Consider the following 14,573-nt stretch of genomic DNA (forward strand, 5'->3'; position numbering starts at 1 on the left):
CCCAGCGGAGGCCCAGAGAGCCCCCGTCCAAAGAGGGCCGGGCCGCCGAGCATCGGCCGGGCCTCCAGTAAAGAGGCCCGGTTCCCGTAGGGGCACCGGGCACGCCCAAGGCTGCGAGGGCGCGGGACACGCAGGTGACTCTGGACGGCGACGGCAAGGCCTCGGCCTCCACTGTGGTGGATGTGGACGACGTGCTGGCCTCCGACGACGAGGCCGAGATGACGGCCCTGCTGGAGAGTGAGAGGCCCGAGGAGGGTGAGTGGTCACATCCTAAGTGAGGGGTTCTGAGAGAGGGTCCCTAGGTGATAGCTCAGGCTTTAGGGAACAGATGCGTTTTTTAATTTTTTCCCTAAAATCCAGGTAGTTGTCTGAGCCGAAGTCCTTCACATCACAGATCACAGTAAATTATAACAGTTCTCCAAATTAAAAAAGTTTATCTCTTTATTATGTGGAAGCTTTGACAAATACGCCACTTTATAGTACTGCACTGAGAAGTACTTTATTAAATGTGAAATTAAATATTGGCCTAAGATCACACCATTAAAACGGAGAAGCCACGAGTTTGACAGGTTTTCTGGGGTCACTTTATTAAATCAGTATCTGGTACGTACCTACTTTAATACCAGTACAAAAGGGGGTGGTGATGGACGGAGCATCTGAATCAATCAAACACTCACACCCAGTCAAAAGATCTGGGTTTGATCCATCACCGTTCTTTAGCCCACTCTGCCACCCCAGTTCAGACATGGCTATATGCAAATCAGTCTGACCCTGTGCTTCATGGGAACAGTCCAGCCCGAACTGCCAAGCCATGCCTTCCCTGGACTGGAAACAAGCTTCCGAGACATGGCTTGGTAGTTCAGACTGGACTGTTCCCATGAGGCACAGGGTCAGAGCTGATTTGCATATAGCCAGTGTCTAACCCAGGGTGGTGTGGAGTGCAAAAAAACGATGGATTTAGGCCCAGATCTCTGTACTGGGGTGAATGTATGACATTGTTCTACATTCTGTCCATCAACTGTATTTTTTGCAATTTTCACCCCGAGTGGGCTGGGTATGCTCAGACGTGAGTCCCAGGCTCTCCACACCACTGGAGTCAAGCTATCCAGGCTGATGAAGGCTGATAGCCAGAAACCGGTCCTTGGATGCTTGATTCCGGTCTGGGAAAGACATGGCTTGGTAGTTCGGACTGGACTGTTCCCATGAGGCACAGGGTCAGAGCTGATTTGCATATAGCCAGTGTCTAGCCCAGGGTGGTGTGGAGTGCAAAAAAACGATGGATTTAGGCCCAGATCTCTGTACTGGGGTGAATGTATGACATTGTTCTACATTCTGTCCATCAACTGTATTTTTTGCAATTTTCACCCCGAGTGGGCTGGGTATGCTCAGACGTGAGTCTCAGGCTCTCCACACCACTGGAGTCAAGCTATCCAGGCTGATGAAGGCTGATAGCCAGTAACCGGTCCTTGGATGCTTGATTCCGGTCTGGGAAAGACATGGCTTGGTAGTTCGGACTGGACTGTTCCCATGAGGCACAGGGTCAGAGCTGATTTGCATATAGCCAGTGTCTAACCCAGGGTGGTGTGGAGTGCAAAAAACCGATGGATTTAGGCCCAGATCTCTGTACTGGGGTGAATGTATGACATTGTTCTACATTCTGTCCATCAACTGTATTTTTTGCAATTTTCACCCCGAGTGGGCTGGGGATGCTCAGACGTGAGTCCCAGGCTCTCCACACCACTGGAGTCAAGCTATCCAGGCTGATGAAGGCTGATAGCCAGAAACCAGTCCTTGGATGCTTGATTCCGGTCTGGGAAAGACATGGCTTGGTAGTTCGGACTGGACTGTTCCCATGAGGCACAGGGTCAGAGCTGATTTGCATATAGCCAGTGTCTAACCCAGGGTGGTGTGGAGTGCAAAAAACCGATGGATTTAGGCCCAGATCTCTGTACTGGGGTGAATGTATGACATTGTTCTACATTCTGTCCATCAACTGTATTTTTTCCTACTTTAATACCGGCACGAACTGACGAACAGGGAATCGACGATCTCTTCTCTTCATCTGCGAGTGCGACTCTCGTCTCGTGTCTCACAGTCAGAGGCCAGGGATGATTCCAGAACACAAGTAACACTAAAGGCGCGCATGGCCAATCACTGAATGTCTTCATATGCTGAAGTCACAGTGATTGGCCAGCAGGATATAGTGCTGAGCGGCCTGCCTGAGCCACCCACGCGCGGCATCCAATGATGGATTGCCTGTCCTTGGCGCGCTGGACCAGCCAATCCTGGCGCTGCATAAGCGTCAGGATTGGCTAGGGGGGCACACACAGCATTTGCCCTCTCGCCTTCTAAACGACGGGGCCGGCTAAAGCCGCACCCCCTGGCCCCTTCGTTCTGTCTCAGCATCTACATGACGCTGACGCGCATGCTCGGGCAAGTTTCTGCCCATAATGCGCAACTCCGACTCGGAAACTCGTTTGTTTACGTCGTTTAAATGCCAGCCAGCCGGCCCCACCCCCTGCGCACTCCCTATTCCAGCGGGTGTGTCCCGGCCGGAACCCCCGCTGGAAGCGCTTATATTAATATTTATTCAGGAGCTCGTTGTGCCGCAGCAGCTGCATCCACAGGCTTAGTGGGGCTACGCCCCTACGCCCCAATGGACGCACCGCTGCTGTTCAATCTTTTACAAAGAAAACGAAGAAGACTATTTAATGATGATCAAGGTCAGGAGCACTTAAAATGAGCAAGAACTTTGTTGGTTTTATTGTTTAAGAAAAAGACAATCGCGCAAAGAAAAAAGTAAAGTCTGTTAAAAGAACAGTTCATGTATACAATTATTTAAACCATTGTAAACCAAGAATACTGTACAAAATACTTAACCCATTGCAGACCAAGAATATTTTATTTGGGACAATGCACATTGCAATTGCGTATATTGCTATCTGTTATGTTACTATTATATTTTAGTTTGGGCAACATTTTACAATTTTGTAGAAACAGCTAGTAGCTATGCTGAGAGTTCATGTTTGGAAATATTTCTTGTGACTAAACAAAGTGGGAATTGTGTTGTATTTTAAATATTGTATTGTGTTATAGATATTATTACTGGAGAACCTTGAATTAAGGCGTTCCATATTGAAGATAGCCAATCAGAAGAATCAAAATAGTCCTAGAAGCTGGTAGGCCCTAATAGAGTTTCCATAGTATTAACAAGTGATAGAAAGTTTAAGTATAGAATATATTTACTAATTTAGTCCTTTCTTTCATGAAGCTGTTATCAGTCAATCACGAATCCAGAAAATCTTCCTAAAAAGGCTAACTACATTTAACTCCCTATCTTCTTGAGAGACATGACCCTGGACATTAGCAGAGAGTAGGACAGAATCATGTTTCTTGTCTCTCAGTCCAATCCCCCTTTCCCCAGGGAGTTATAGGATTGGCAGTAGTGTAATCTCATTGCCATTTTCAGAGGGATTTGGTCACTGTCGGCATCAGAAGAGGAACAAACTGGAGTACAGGCGAGTGACTGGCGTAACAGAAGGCAAAGCCTTACTCCAAATATTTGTTCCTCCTCTGATTTGGTTAACCATGGAGTTTGAATAGGATAAGCTAGATCCCTCCCAGGTAACGGAAATAATAAAAAAATTAACAAGAGAAATGCTACAACTTAGACAAGAGATACATGCACTTAGGCAAGAAGTAATCAGAGCAAAATCTGAATTTACAAGTTGGAGAGATCCTAAAATGTCAGATACTCGACCTATGATAGCCCAATCCAAATTTGGCTCGAAAACTTTTTTCCCCCAACTTCTTCCAATCGACAAACAGATCAAAACCTTCAGGTCATGGTGGTTTCACCAAGTGCTGTTCCCTTGGCAAATCCTGAGCTTTTTACTGGTGACAGGAGTCACTTTGCATCATTCATGAGTCAATGCTAATTACAATTTTTATGCAAGCCACAGATTTCTACTACTGACACTGCTAAAGTTGCTTTTATCATTTCCTATTTAGGGGGTGTAGCCACTAACTGGGCAATTTCATTGGTTGATAAGAATGACCCTTTACTTCACAACTGTGTTGCCTTCAAGGCAGCCATGTCACACCTTTTTGCTAAACATGTTTTATTCAGTCATCTGACAACGAGTTGCTAAACTTACGTCAAGGATCTAAAGACTTGTTAACTTACATAACAAGTTTTAACAGATTGCTTTCTGAGACTCACTGGCCTGAGGAAAAATAACTTCATTATTCTATCGGGGTCTCAGAGATGAGCTAAAAGATTCCTTAACTCATATTGTAGATTTACCTGAAGATTATACAGAATTCCTGGACTTAGTGGTCAAACTCGATCATAGGTTAGGTGAAAGAAAGAATGAAAGACCTCGAGGGGATTCAAGGGTAGTAATCTTCAAAACAGATTAAAAATACAATGAAGAAAAACACAACAGTGTAGAACCTATGCAAATCGGGGTAATAAAAGGGCCCTTATCCTCAGAAGAAAAGGATACACGACGTAAAGGAAATTTATGTGCATATTGCTTTAAGGCCGGTCAATTTACTAAAGACTGTCCAGTTAAGCCCAAAAAGAACAAAACTATTGCTTGCATTGACTAAACAGCATCAGAGTCGGAAAACTAATTTTCTCGAAGGGTTGCAAGGTCATCCCTCAAAGTGAAGATAAAATACAGATCTCACTGTATGCCACTGATATAATCAATCGTATTCCAAAACATATGATGATTAGAATAACCTTCTTAGTTTCTGCTCAACAAAGACATAGTCCTTCAGTATTGATCGATTCAGGCGCAACAGGTAACTTTTTGGATTTAGGATTAGCTAAAAATTGAGAATTCCACAAGTCACTAAATTAGAACCTGAACCTGTCAGAGCTGTCAATGGTTCGCCCCTTCCTTCTGGACTAATTAAATCTCACACTACACCTTTAACCTTGGTCAGGGAGAATGGACATACTGAGGAAACCATTTTTGATTTAGTTGACAGACCCACATTCGGGGTTATGCTTGGGGTACCCTGGTTAGAGCTACACTACCTGAAAATAGATTGGGTTAAAAGAACAGTCACCTTAGATTCCTCATACTGTAGAATCCATTGTTACAAAGAAACTCAGGACCCAATAATTCCATTGTTTTGTGCGTCTATTCAGGAGGATTCTCCTCATTTGCCTAAGAAATAGAAAGATTTTGCTGATGTTTTTGATCCAGTCGAAGCCACCCAATTACCACCACACCCGGTGTATGATTGTACAATAGATTTGATTCCTGGTGTTGTTTTGCTTTGCAGCAGAATGTATGCTCTAACAGAGCCTGAGACCCAGTATTTAAAAACATATCTAGATGACTTATCAGAGATATGATTTATCAGGCACTCAACATCTCCTGTTTCATCGCCACTTTTTTTTATAGCCAAGAAGTCCAGCGATCTTAGGGCCTTTATTGACTTTTGTGCGATTAATAAAGCAACCATAAAAAATTGCTACCCATTGCCCATGATTGCTGTTCTTTTAAATCAAAGGTTCCACTATCTATACCAAATTAGATTTATGAGGTGCCTATCACCTCAGAAGGAGATGAATGGAAGACCGCATTTCATACAAAATTTGATCTTTTCGAATATACAGTTATGCCATTCGGTCTTTCCAACGCCCTAGCGGCATTTCAATATTTTATCAATGAAGTGCTCTACATCCTCCTGGATGCTTGTGTCATCATTTATATTGATGACATACTAATCTTCTCAAGGACTGTTGAGCAACATACACACATTGTCAGCTCTGTTCTACAAAGATTGAAAGAAAATTCTTTGTTCGCTAAACTTGACAAATGTGTTTTCAAAACAAAAAAGTGGAATTATTAGGTTATTGGCTCTCTTCTGAAGGAATTACGATGGACCCAAAGAAGTAGAAGCCATATTGACTTGGTCGGCACCCACATCTGAGAAAGAAACGCAACGGGTGCTTGGATTTGCTAATTTTTCATTGCAAAATTCTCTGAAATAGTCACTCCTATTACCCAGCTTCTACGAAAAGGTCAGAATTTTCAGTGGAATCCCGATGCTGAAAAAGCATTTCAAATATTAAAAAGAGCTTTCACTACTACACCCATTCTAGTCATCCGGACCCCGACCAACCATTTTTTGGTGAAGCTGGCACTTCTCAAAATGCGTTGGGAGGTGTTTTAATGCAGAAAGTTTCTAACACAGGTCATTTACATCCCATCGCGTTTTATTCACGAAAATTGTTGCTTGCTGAACAAAATTATACAGTGGCTGAACGTGAATTGTTGGCAATCACAGCTGTGTTTTTGGAATGGAGACATCCCCTGCTAGGTGCAAAACACACCATAACCATATTTACAGACCACAAAAATCTCCAATTTTTCATATCAGTAAAGGCGCTTACCCATAGACAAATGCGGTGGTTACATTTTTTGTGTGAAATTGATTTCCTAAATACCTGGCTTTAAGGAAGAACAAATTCCCCTTCAAAATATTATTCCTCCTGAAAAAGTAGTAGCAGTAACTCAAGCAGACATTTTCTTAACTGAAGTAAAAAGATCTTCCCAAACACTGAACCAGTGACAATGACTACAAAATAAAAAGTATTCTATTCATGATTGATACTTCTTTCATGATAATAAGCTTTTTATTCTACAAGAATCTCAAAGGCAACAAGTGCTCTGATGGAATCCTGACTCAAGTATAGTAGGACATCCGGGTATGAACAAAACATTAGAGTTGTGTCTACGAAACCTCTGGTGGAACAACATCAGAAATGATGTACAACAATATATTAAAACTTGTCCAGTTTGTGCACTAAATAAATCACAGCACATAGCCCTTGCCGGATTATTACAACCCTTACCAGTGCCTTCTACACCATGGCATACTATTAGTCTAGATTTCATCACTAATTTGCCTAATTCAAACAACCACACTACAATATTAGTGGTGGTTAATCTATTGTCAAAAATTAGTCATTTCATTCCTTTGAAGAAGTTACCTACTGCATCAAAATATAGTGATATATTTCTAAAAAACATTGTTAAACTACATTTCCTCCCCAGCAAAATTATTTCAGACCGTGAGCCTCAATTCATTTCCAAATTTTGGAAAACACTATGCACTCACTGAGGAATTGAGATAGCCTTATCTTCTGCCTGCCATCCACAAACTGACGGCCAAACTGAAAAGGTAAATCAATATCTTCAACAAAGTTTACGTTGTTTAACGTTCACAACAACGTCACATTGGGATTTAGCCCTACCATTGGCAGAATTTTCATATAGTAATAGTATCCATTCAGCATTAGGTTGTTCCCCTTTTCACTTTTGTGATAGTGTTCATCCACGTTCCCTTACGACCTTTCTTCCCAATCAACTAGAAACTATGCCAGCAGTCTCAGAAAGATTGAAATAACTACAAGAATTACAGGAAAAGGCCAAGACTAGTCTTGCAAAAAATAAACTTAGCACAAAAATTACTGTAGACAAACAACGAACACCAGAACCACTGTATAAAATAGGAGATTTAGTTTGGCTATCCACTAGGAACATTCAATTAGAAGGCCCAAAGAAATTAAAACCAAGATTCATCAGCCCAAATCCCATTTGTAAAATTTTGAACCCAGTCTTAGTAAAATTAGACTTACCAGATGAAGACGCCATTCATCCAGTCTTTCCTCTGTCCCTCCTTAAACTCTATTATCCTTCAAAAAGAAAGGATAATCTCCCACCACCTGCAGTTATAGGAGATCATTTAGAGTATGAGTTACAGCTTATATTAGATGCTAAAAGAATGCATGGCCGATCACACTATCTTATTGACTGAAAAGGTTAAGACGCCTCAGATCGCTCCGGGGAACCTGAAAATCATGTGCTTGCCCCAAGATTGGTTCAAGCTGTACATGCCCTACATCCAGACAAACCCCGTCCTATTAGAAGACCTTGGGGGGAGGACTGTTATGGGTGGCAGGAATCTATCAATAACTTCTTTTTTACATGAGTGGTTGCACAAAGTAAGGGCTAGTTTCCTTTATAAATCAGTAAAACTGAGAATCTGTAAGGTTGTTGCACATTTCATGATTGACATTTAATAAATGATTTGGATGTACTATTAATATAAAAAGGTTATTGCAGCAGTTTTACATGAGTATGATCTTTATAATGTCACACGAACACTGTCAGAAAGTTTGTGGTAAAAACGCAGTACACATTGCTTTCAAACTAGAAAGGAAATAACCAGAATAAAGAAACACGTTTAAACTGTCAAAACATGCCTTCAATTTTACACATGCATATCTACCAAAAGAATCCAACCGGCCTAACGAAAATTTGTGATAACCGACAAAACGTGCACACGTATTGCTGAAACCAAGCGGAGCGCTAGGGTATTTAAACCTCGCCCGCTCATCCACAAATGCTTCGCCTCATTGCTGATCCTGGTACTCAACTGACTCCACCCCAGCTACGGTGTTGCTCCGACACGCGTCCAGTCATCCCTCTATTTCTCCTGAGAAGAGTTCCGTCCCTGGTGTTCCTCGAATCCCTTCCTCTGGCTGGTCTTCCGCCTTCCTGAAAGAAGGAGAAAAAGCTTGCAAATTTGTTGCTTAGGAATGCCCTGAATAGAACGGTAACACATTAATTTTATTCCCGAACAGTGGTAAGATTTTAATTACCTACCTGATTACTTCAATCTTTTACAAAGAAAACGAAGAAGACTATTTAACCCCTTCGCTGCGGTGGCAATTCTGCCACAGTGCTAGGGAGGTGGAGGGGGGGGCGCGCGGCGCTCACATGCCCGCGACAGAACCGCTCCGTCACGAGCCTCTGGCGTGCTGGAGCGGAAGAGTGAATGTCACATATCAGACACCTTCTAAGGAACAAATACCTTTCGGGGTTAATGTGTGATAAAAGAACCTGTCAGATAGAAAGAGGTTAAGTACAAGAACATCTACTTCACTTATCTGACAAACATTAGGGGAAGAATAATTTTCAATTTACACTAAATAGCCAAACAAAGAAGAGGAAGAAAATGAGATAGAACCTGTAGCATCCTCCCCAGCCTGGGTACCCGCTATCATACGCCTTTATTAATTTGCAAATTCAGCATTCAATTAATGCATTCACTGTACTACCTCTAACACTTACATCACAGTTCTACGGAGTACATCAGGAGCTAAAACAGTTCCATCATTGTTAACTCACACAAACTACATTTCCAGCGCTGTTAAATAAAAAATATAAATTGTTTACAAATTTTATACACAATTATAGTTCTTTGATAAGACTTTGAGGCACTCTGATCTCATGTCCTGATGGTGCCGTCCGGAACTGGGGGTAGGCAGTAAAAGTGTTTGTGATCTGCATTGGTGATATAGGAGCATTAGCAGTCAGGGAGTTTTCAAGTGTCCTTTCAAACCCAGCTTCTACATTGACATCAGTGCCTGACGGAGCAATGGGCTACATGGGAAATGCAAGGAACCTCCTGTAATAGACCTCCCAGAAGCTTTGGCAGTTACCATGTGTCCTTTGCTTGTCACAACATGAAAAGCCTCAGCATCGAAGGGAGCATCAGATTTCCACTTTCTAGGTTGACAGACAAGCACTCAGTCTCCTCCAGTGAAAGTAATGTCTTTTGCATGCCAGTGCTTGTCTGCATAGGCCTTCATTTTCAGTTTACTATCCACATCTTTTAAATGGGTTTCTTCCTCAGTACTTGATCTTCTGTTGGTCCTTAGAGGTAAGTTGGCTCTCCCGAAAATCAAGTTTTCATGGCTTTCACCTATAGTCGAGTGAGGGTTGGAACAGTAATCTTGTAGAGTAGAATTCAAGACAGTTTTAAGTTTGAGCTTTTTCCAATACAGCACAATTACCAACTTTCTTAAGAGTATTATTGAAAAGTACAGCAAGGCTAGTGGCCTGTGGCCAAAGAAGAGTGGTCTTTAGTTTGCTTCACATTAAAATGACATAGAAAGTCTCTGAAATCAAAACTGTTGAAAGGTGGGCTGATGTCCTATTTTAAGATCACCGGAACAACCAATGTCACAAAGTGCCGTCTAATCCTTCGATGACTCTTTCTTGAGTGATGATTGAGAGATCTTCTATCAATGAAAAATGGATGTACTCATCAACAATAACCATCAGGTGATGCGGATTTTCAAGAGGAACAAAAAAGTCAATGCCAATTCTTTCCCATACATGCTTTGGAAACTGGGACATGTTTAAGATGTGTTGGGTGTTGTTCCATAAAATGCAGTTATATTGATGACAGGCCTTCAATTTTCTTTCATCTCTCTGATCTATGTGAGAAAAACAGATTTGGTCTTGGAGAGCTTGTTTGTGGCAACGATTTCACGATGTCCTTCACAGACTCCCTGGAATAACAATTCTCAAACCTTTCAGGATATTGCCTTCTTGAGAGATGCATAATATTCTGAAAATGTGACGAACTTGGTTTGTAACAGTGACAATTTGTTTCAGTGAAATGGTAGCTGGTGCGCTAGATTTCACAATGATTAATGTAGGCTTCAGCTGTCTTGGAAGGGGTACCATGGCACTGTATGGCCATTTGTGAGAAGTTTTGGGCAGGGTTTTGATCTTTCCCTGAACTGTGCACGAATGTGTAGTTACATTCTTGTAATCATAGACTCCAGCGTTCAATGCGAGGAGGCATCTTTGCCTTTTGATTGCCAAAGATAGTCAACAATGATTGATGTTCTTACACAAGCGTGAAAGACTTTCCACATAAGAATACGTGGAAATAATCACAAGCCCACACCACTGCTAAACGGTCTTTCTCAGGTTGTGAATAAGCATGTTGAGTTTGTGACAAACCTCTGCTTAAATATGCCTCATTATGTCGTCAAGCGTTTGGGTGTCCACTGTGCTGTGCAAGGATTTTGCCTAACCTGATGGGGTTAGTGTCAACAACAACCTCGGTGTATAGCTTTGGATCAAAGTATGCCCTTTCAGTAGCATTCTCAATGGCGTTTTTGATTCTCTTGAAGTTTTGCTTGCAATAATGTGACCAATGAAATGAAACATTCTTTTTCGCCAACTTTCTTAATGGAGCACTTATGGTGGCAAAGTCTTGTAGATATCAAAAACAGTAGCTGACCATGCCAAAGAATGTAAGTAACATGAAAACATCTTGTGGGGTACTTGCAGTTTACAACAGCTGCACTTTAGCCGGATCGGTGTCATACCCCTATCAGAAAAGATATCGGCAAAGAATTTTTACTATTTTTATGGAATTTTCTCAGCAGTCAGAGTTAAACCTGCATCAGGGAGCAAATGTCACACTTGCATGAGAGCTTGTTTGTGATCCTTCTGCGTAGCTCCGAAAACCACCATGCTGTCACAATAATTGAAAGTATTCATGACAGGCTGTATGATACGTCAAATTACATCTTGAAATGGCTCAACAGCTGATGAAACACTCAATTGAAGACTTTTATAATGAAATAGACCAATATGTGTAGAAATGGATGTAATGTGCCTGCAATTCTCCTCGAGTTCCAACTGATTCATTTGTGTCATCATGTTGGCAATGTGCGGAACTGGATGTCATTCTCTTTCCATTGCCATAATGCCTAGCCACACAGATGTGTACAGCGCTCCTTCACTCTCCCCTTTGGGTAACACCACTAAGGGAGAAACCCATGGCATTGGTCTAGGAGAACACTCAATGATATTTTATATAAGTAAGGATTCAAGTTCTCTTTAAATAGATTCTGTAAATGAAGTGCAAATCGTCTGTGTCCCTGTTCAATAGTACAGACGTCCTCATTAATGTGTAATTGTACTTTCGTAGTTTTGAGTTCTCAACCCTGAACAATGAAGATTACCCTGACTTACTATTTCATGATGAGCATTCATGTTATAGTACAATAATATCAGTCCCATATTAGCAACTGTGCTGAAGATGAGTAAACAGGCACTTGAAGCCGTACCTTGATGTACATGAAAGGGTGCTAGTACTTTGCTTTCTTGTGTTTCATCTTTGCTACAGAGGAATCTTGACTTTTTAATGGTGTTGATGCAGTCCATATGTAAACTTTGCTTTTTGATGGAGTAAGTTGTGAAAATTGAGCTAGTTCACTGTATTTCTCCTTAGACATAATGTATATTGACACACCACTGTAAATAATAAATGTTATTAAGAAATTGTTTACTTTAAGTGTAAACTGCAGTCTGTGTTGGATAATGATTTTGAGGGTTTTTCACGCTGACTTTTCTTTGACCTGCATTTGTCTTCACCTGTGGCCAGTCCAACATGCACACATTTTTCTGAGGTAAACATCAAAATTGCACAACTATCTTTTTCCCATTCACTTGACAATTATACTGAAAAACTGTTTGCAGATGATTTAGATGACAATTGACTTTGTTTGGTGTCAACTTGCCTCAACTGGTGTCGTCACTTGGCATTGTGGGCGTGCAGCGAATGTCACTTCTGGAATGTTCGAATGCCCATTTTGTATTTGCGATGTGACACACTTACTTTTTCCTTCATCTTGCAAACTGTTACAAAATGGTTCAAATTCCTGCAGCCTTAGCAGGTCTGTCCAATGATGGGACATTTACCTTTATGGGAAAATGAAAATCCACACCTGAAGCAAAACTTATTTTTCTGTGGAGACATCACTCAGTGGCTTGCACTTTGGCTTACTTTTCATGCTCATGACTGACTCACTCTGGGCACCTTTGGCCTCCATGTTAGCAGCTTGTCGACCATCACGCTCTTCAGCTCTAGCTGCCATGAGAACTCACTCCAGACTAAGAGTTTCTCTCATCATTCGCTCTCTGAATTAATTTGACAGGCATCTGTGAATAACTCTGAGACATTTAACTTCCTCATCATTTAATTCATTGAACTTACAGTGTGGGATTAGCATATCCAGTCTCGCAACAAATTTGTCAAAGGTTTCACCAACTTTGTCATTCTTGACTGAAAATGTACCTTTCATAATCTGTATTTGGCATTTGATTGAACTTCAGATTCAAGCTGCTTTGATTTGACAGTATGTAATTTCATCAGCTCGCTGGATTTTCGTTATCATCTCTCTTACACCGTCACCAGCAAGATATTTAAGGTATCTAATAACCTTCTCTTTATCAGCTTCTTCCAATGCATCAATGAAATCAGCAAATGTCTATATCCAAGCAGTCCATCTGTTGTCAATATGTTGCTTTTTGGCAGTACTGAATAGGGGTGGTGGTCTCAAGAAGGCAGCAGCATTGCAACCATTTATGGGATTGACTGACACTGAGGGCAAAGATCTCCCGAAACTGATGTCCAATAGGACATGCTTTATCCATACCATCTCAAAGGCCCTGTGCTGAGCTGGCCTCTGGGTCATCCTGGACAGTTTGTGGAACCTTGACCTCCCTCTTGGTCTCCATTGGAGCCTTTCCCTTTTCTTGAGACCTTTGGTGTTGTTCTGAGCCACCACCCAGCACTTTGATGATGTTTTGCTTCATGTATGGATGGCTCCATAAGCACAATCCTGGGCACTTCTTCTGGGTCACTCCACCAAGCACTATGGTATGATGACTAGCTTTACTCAGTTCTGGTAGGCAGATGATCATTTCTTGTCATTGAATTGCTTTGCTTTTAGCCATCTCGTTGTACTGTCTAACACCTTGTTAATCCCTGCCTCGCAGCACTTCTGATCGCAGCATTATCTTGCAATTTGCTGCTCTTTCAAAACTTGGTTGTACCGTTTGCCAGTATGCAAGTTTACTGCCATTGAAGAAGGGAACCTTCTGGCAATTTTGAATTGAACCTGGTGTCCATGTTGCCTACCTGCATGCATGATGTCTTCAATAAATGTTAAACAACACTGCTGCCTGCGGCTTCTTTCTTAAAGGGCTACCTTTAAATAGGTAATATATATATATGAAGAAACAATCCTGTTCCGTCAGTAATCGGCGGAACCAAACAGGTATGGACCTCCAGCTATCGTCTTCAAATGTAGCGAGCAGTAATTACAGACAAAAGAATCACTCCTCAAGTGAGTTGCAGGATGACGTGTTTATTCAATGAAAAGACGACGCGTTTCACTCCACTAGGGAGCTTGCTCACATAACGCGCTCAAAAACACAAGGACAATTTATAGTGAAAATAAAAGTGGGACAATTCAAAAAAGTGCACGCCCTCTCTGCGTTACTAATAAACATAATAGACAGACTTACTCTTTTTTAAATGCATAAAAACGCAAACAAAATTATATTTTGTAAATAGGCTTACAATTGATCAACAAATGTGACAATCAAATTAAAGCATAGCTAATCAAGTAAATGCAAAATGAGCAACATACATTTGTACGTGTTGACAGATTAGAAAGATGTAAATAAGAAAGGCCACTGAATATTAGGTAAAAAATGCAAAAAACAGAAACTTTCAAAGAATAACGACATAGTGCCAGAAAATAGAAAGTTTCAAGAATTTACATGAAATTAATTGAAAAACATGTTCAACATGTTGCGACATAATGCCTAGGTATTGAATTGATAATATGTACAGAAAACACATATCAAAAGAAAAAATGCCAT

Source organism: Lissotriton helveticus, chromosome 1_1 (assembly GCF_964261635.1).
Source record: "Lissotriton helveticus chromosome 1_1, aLisHel1.1, whole genome shotgun sequence".
Taxonomy (NCBI): Eukaryota; Metazoa; Chordata; class Amphibia; order Caudata; family Salamandridae; genus Lissotriton; species Lissotriton helveticus.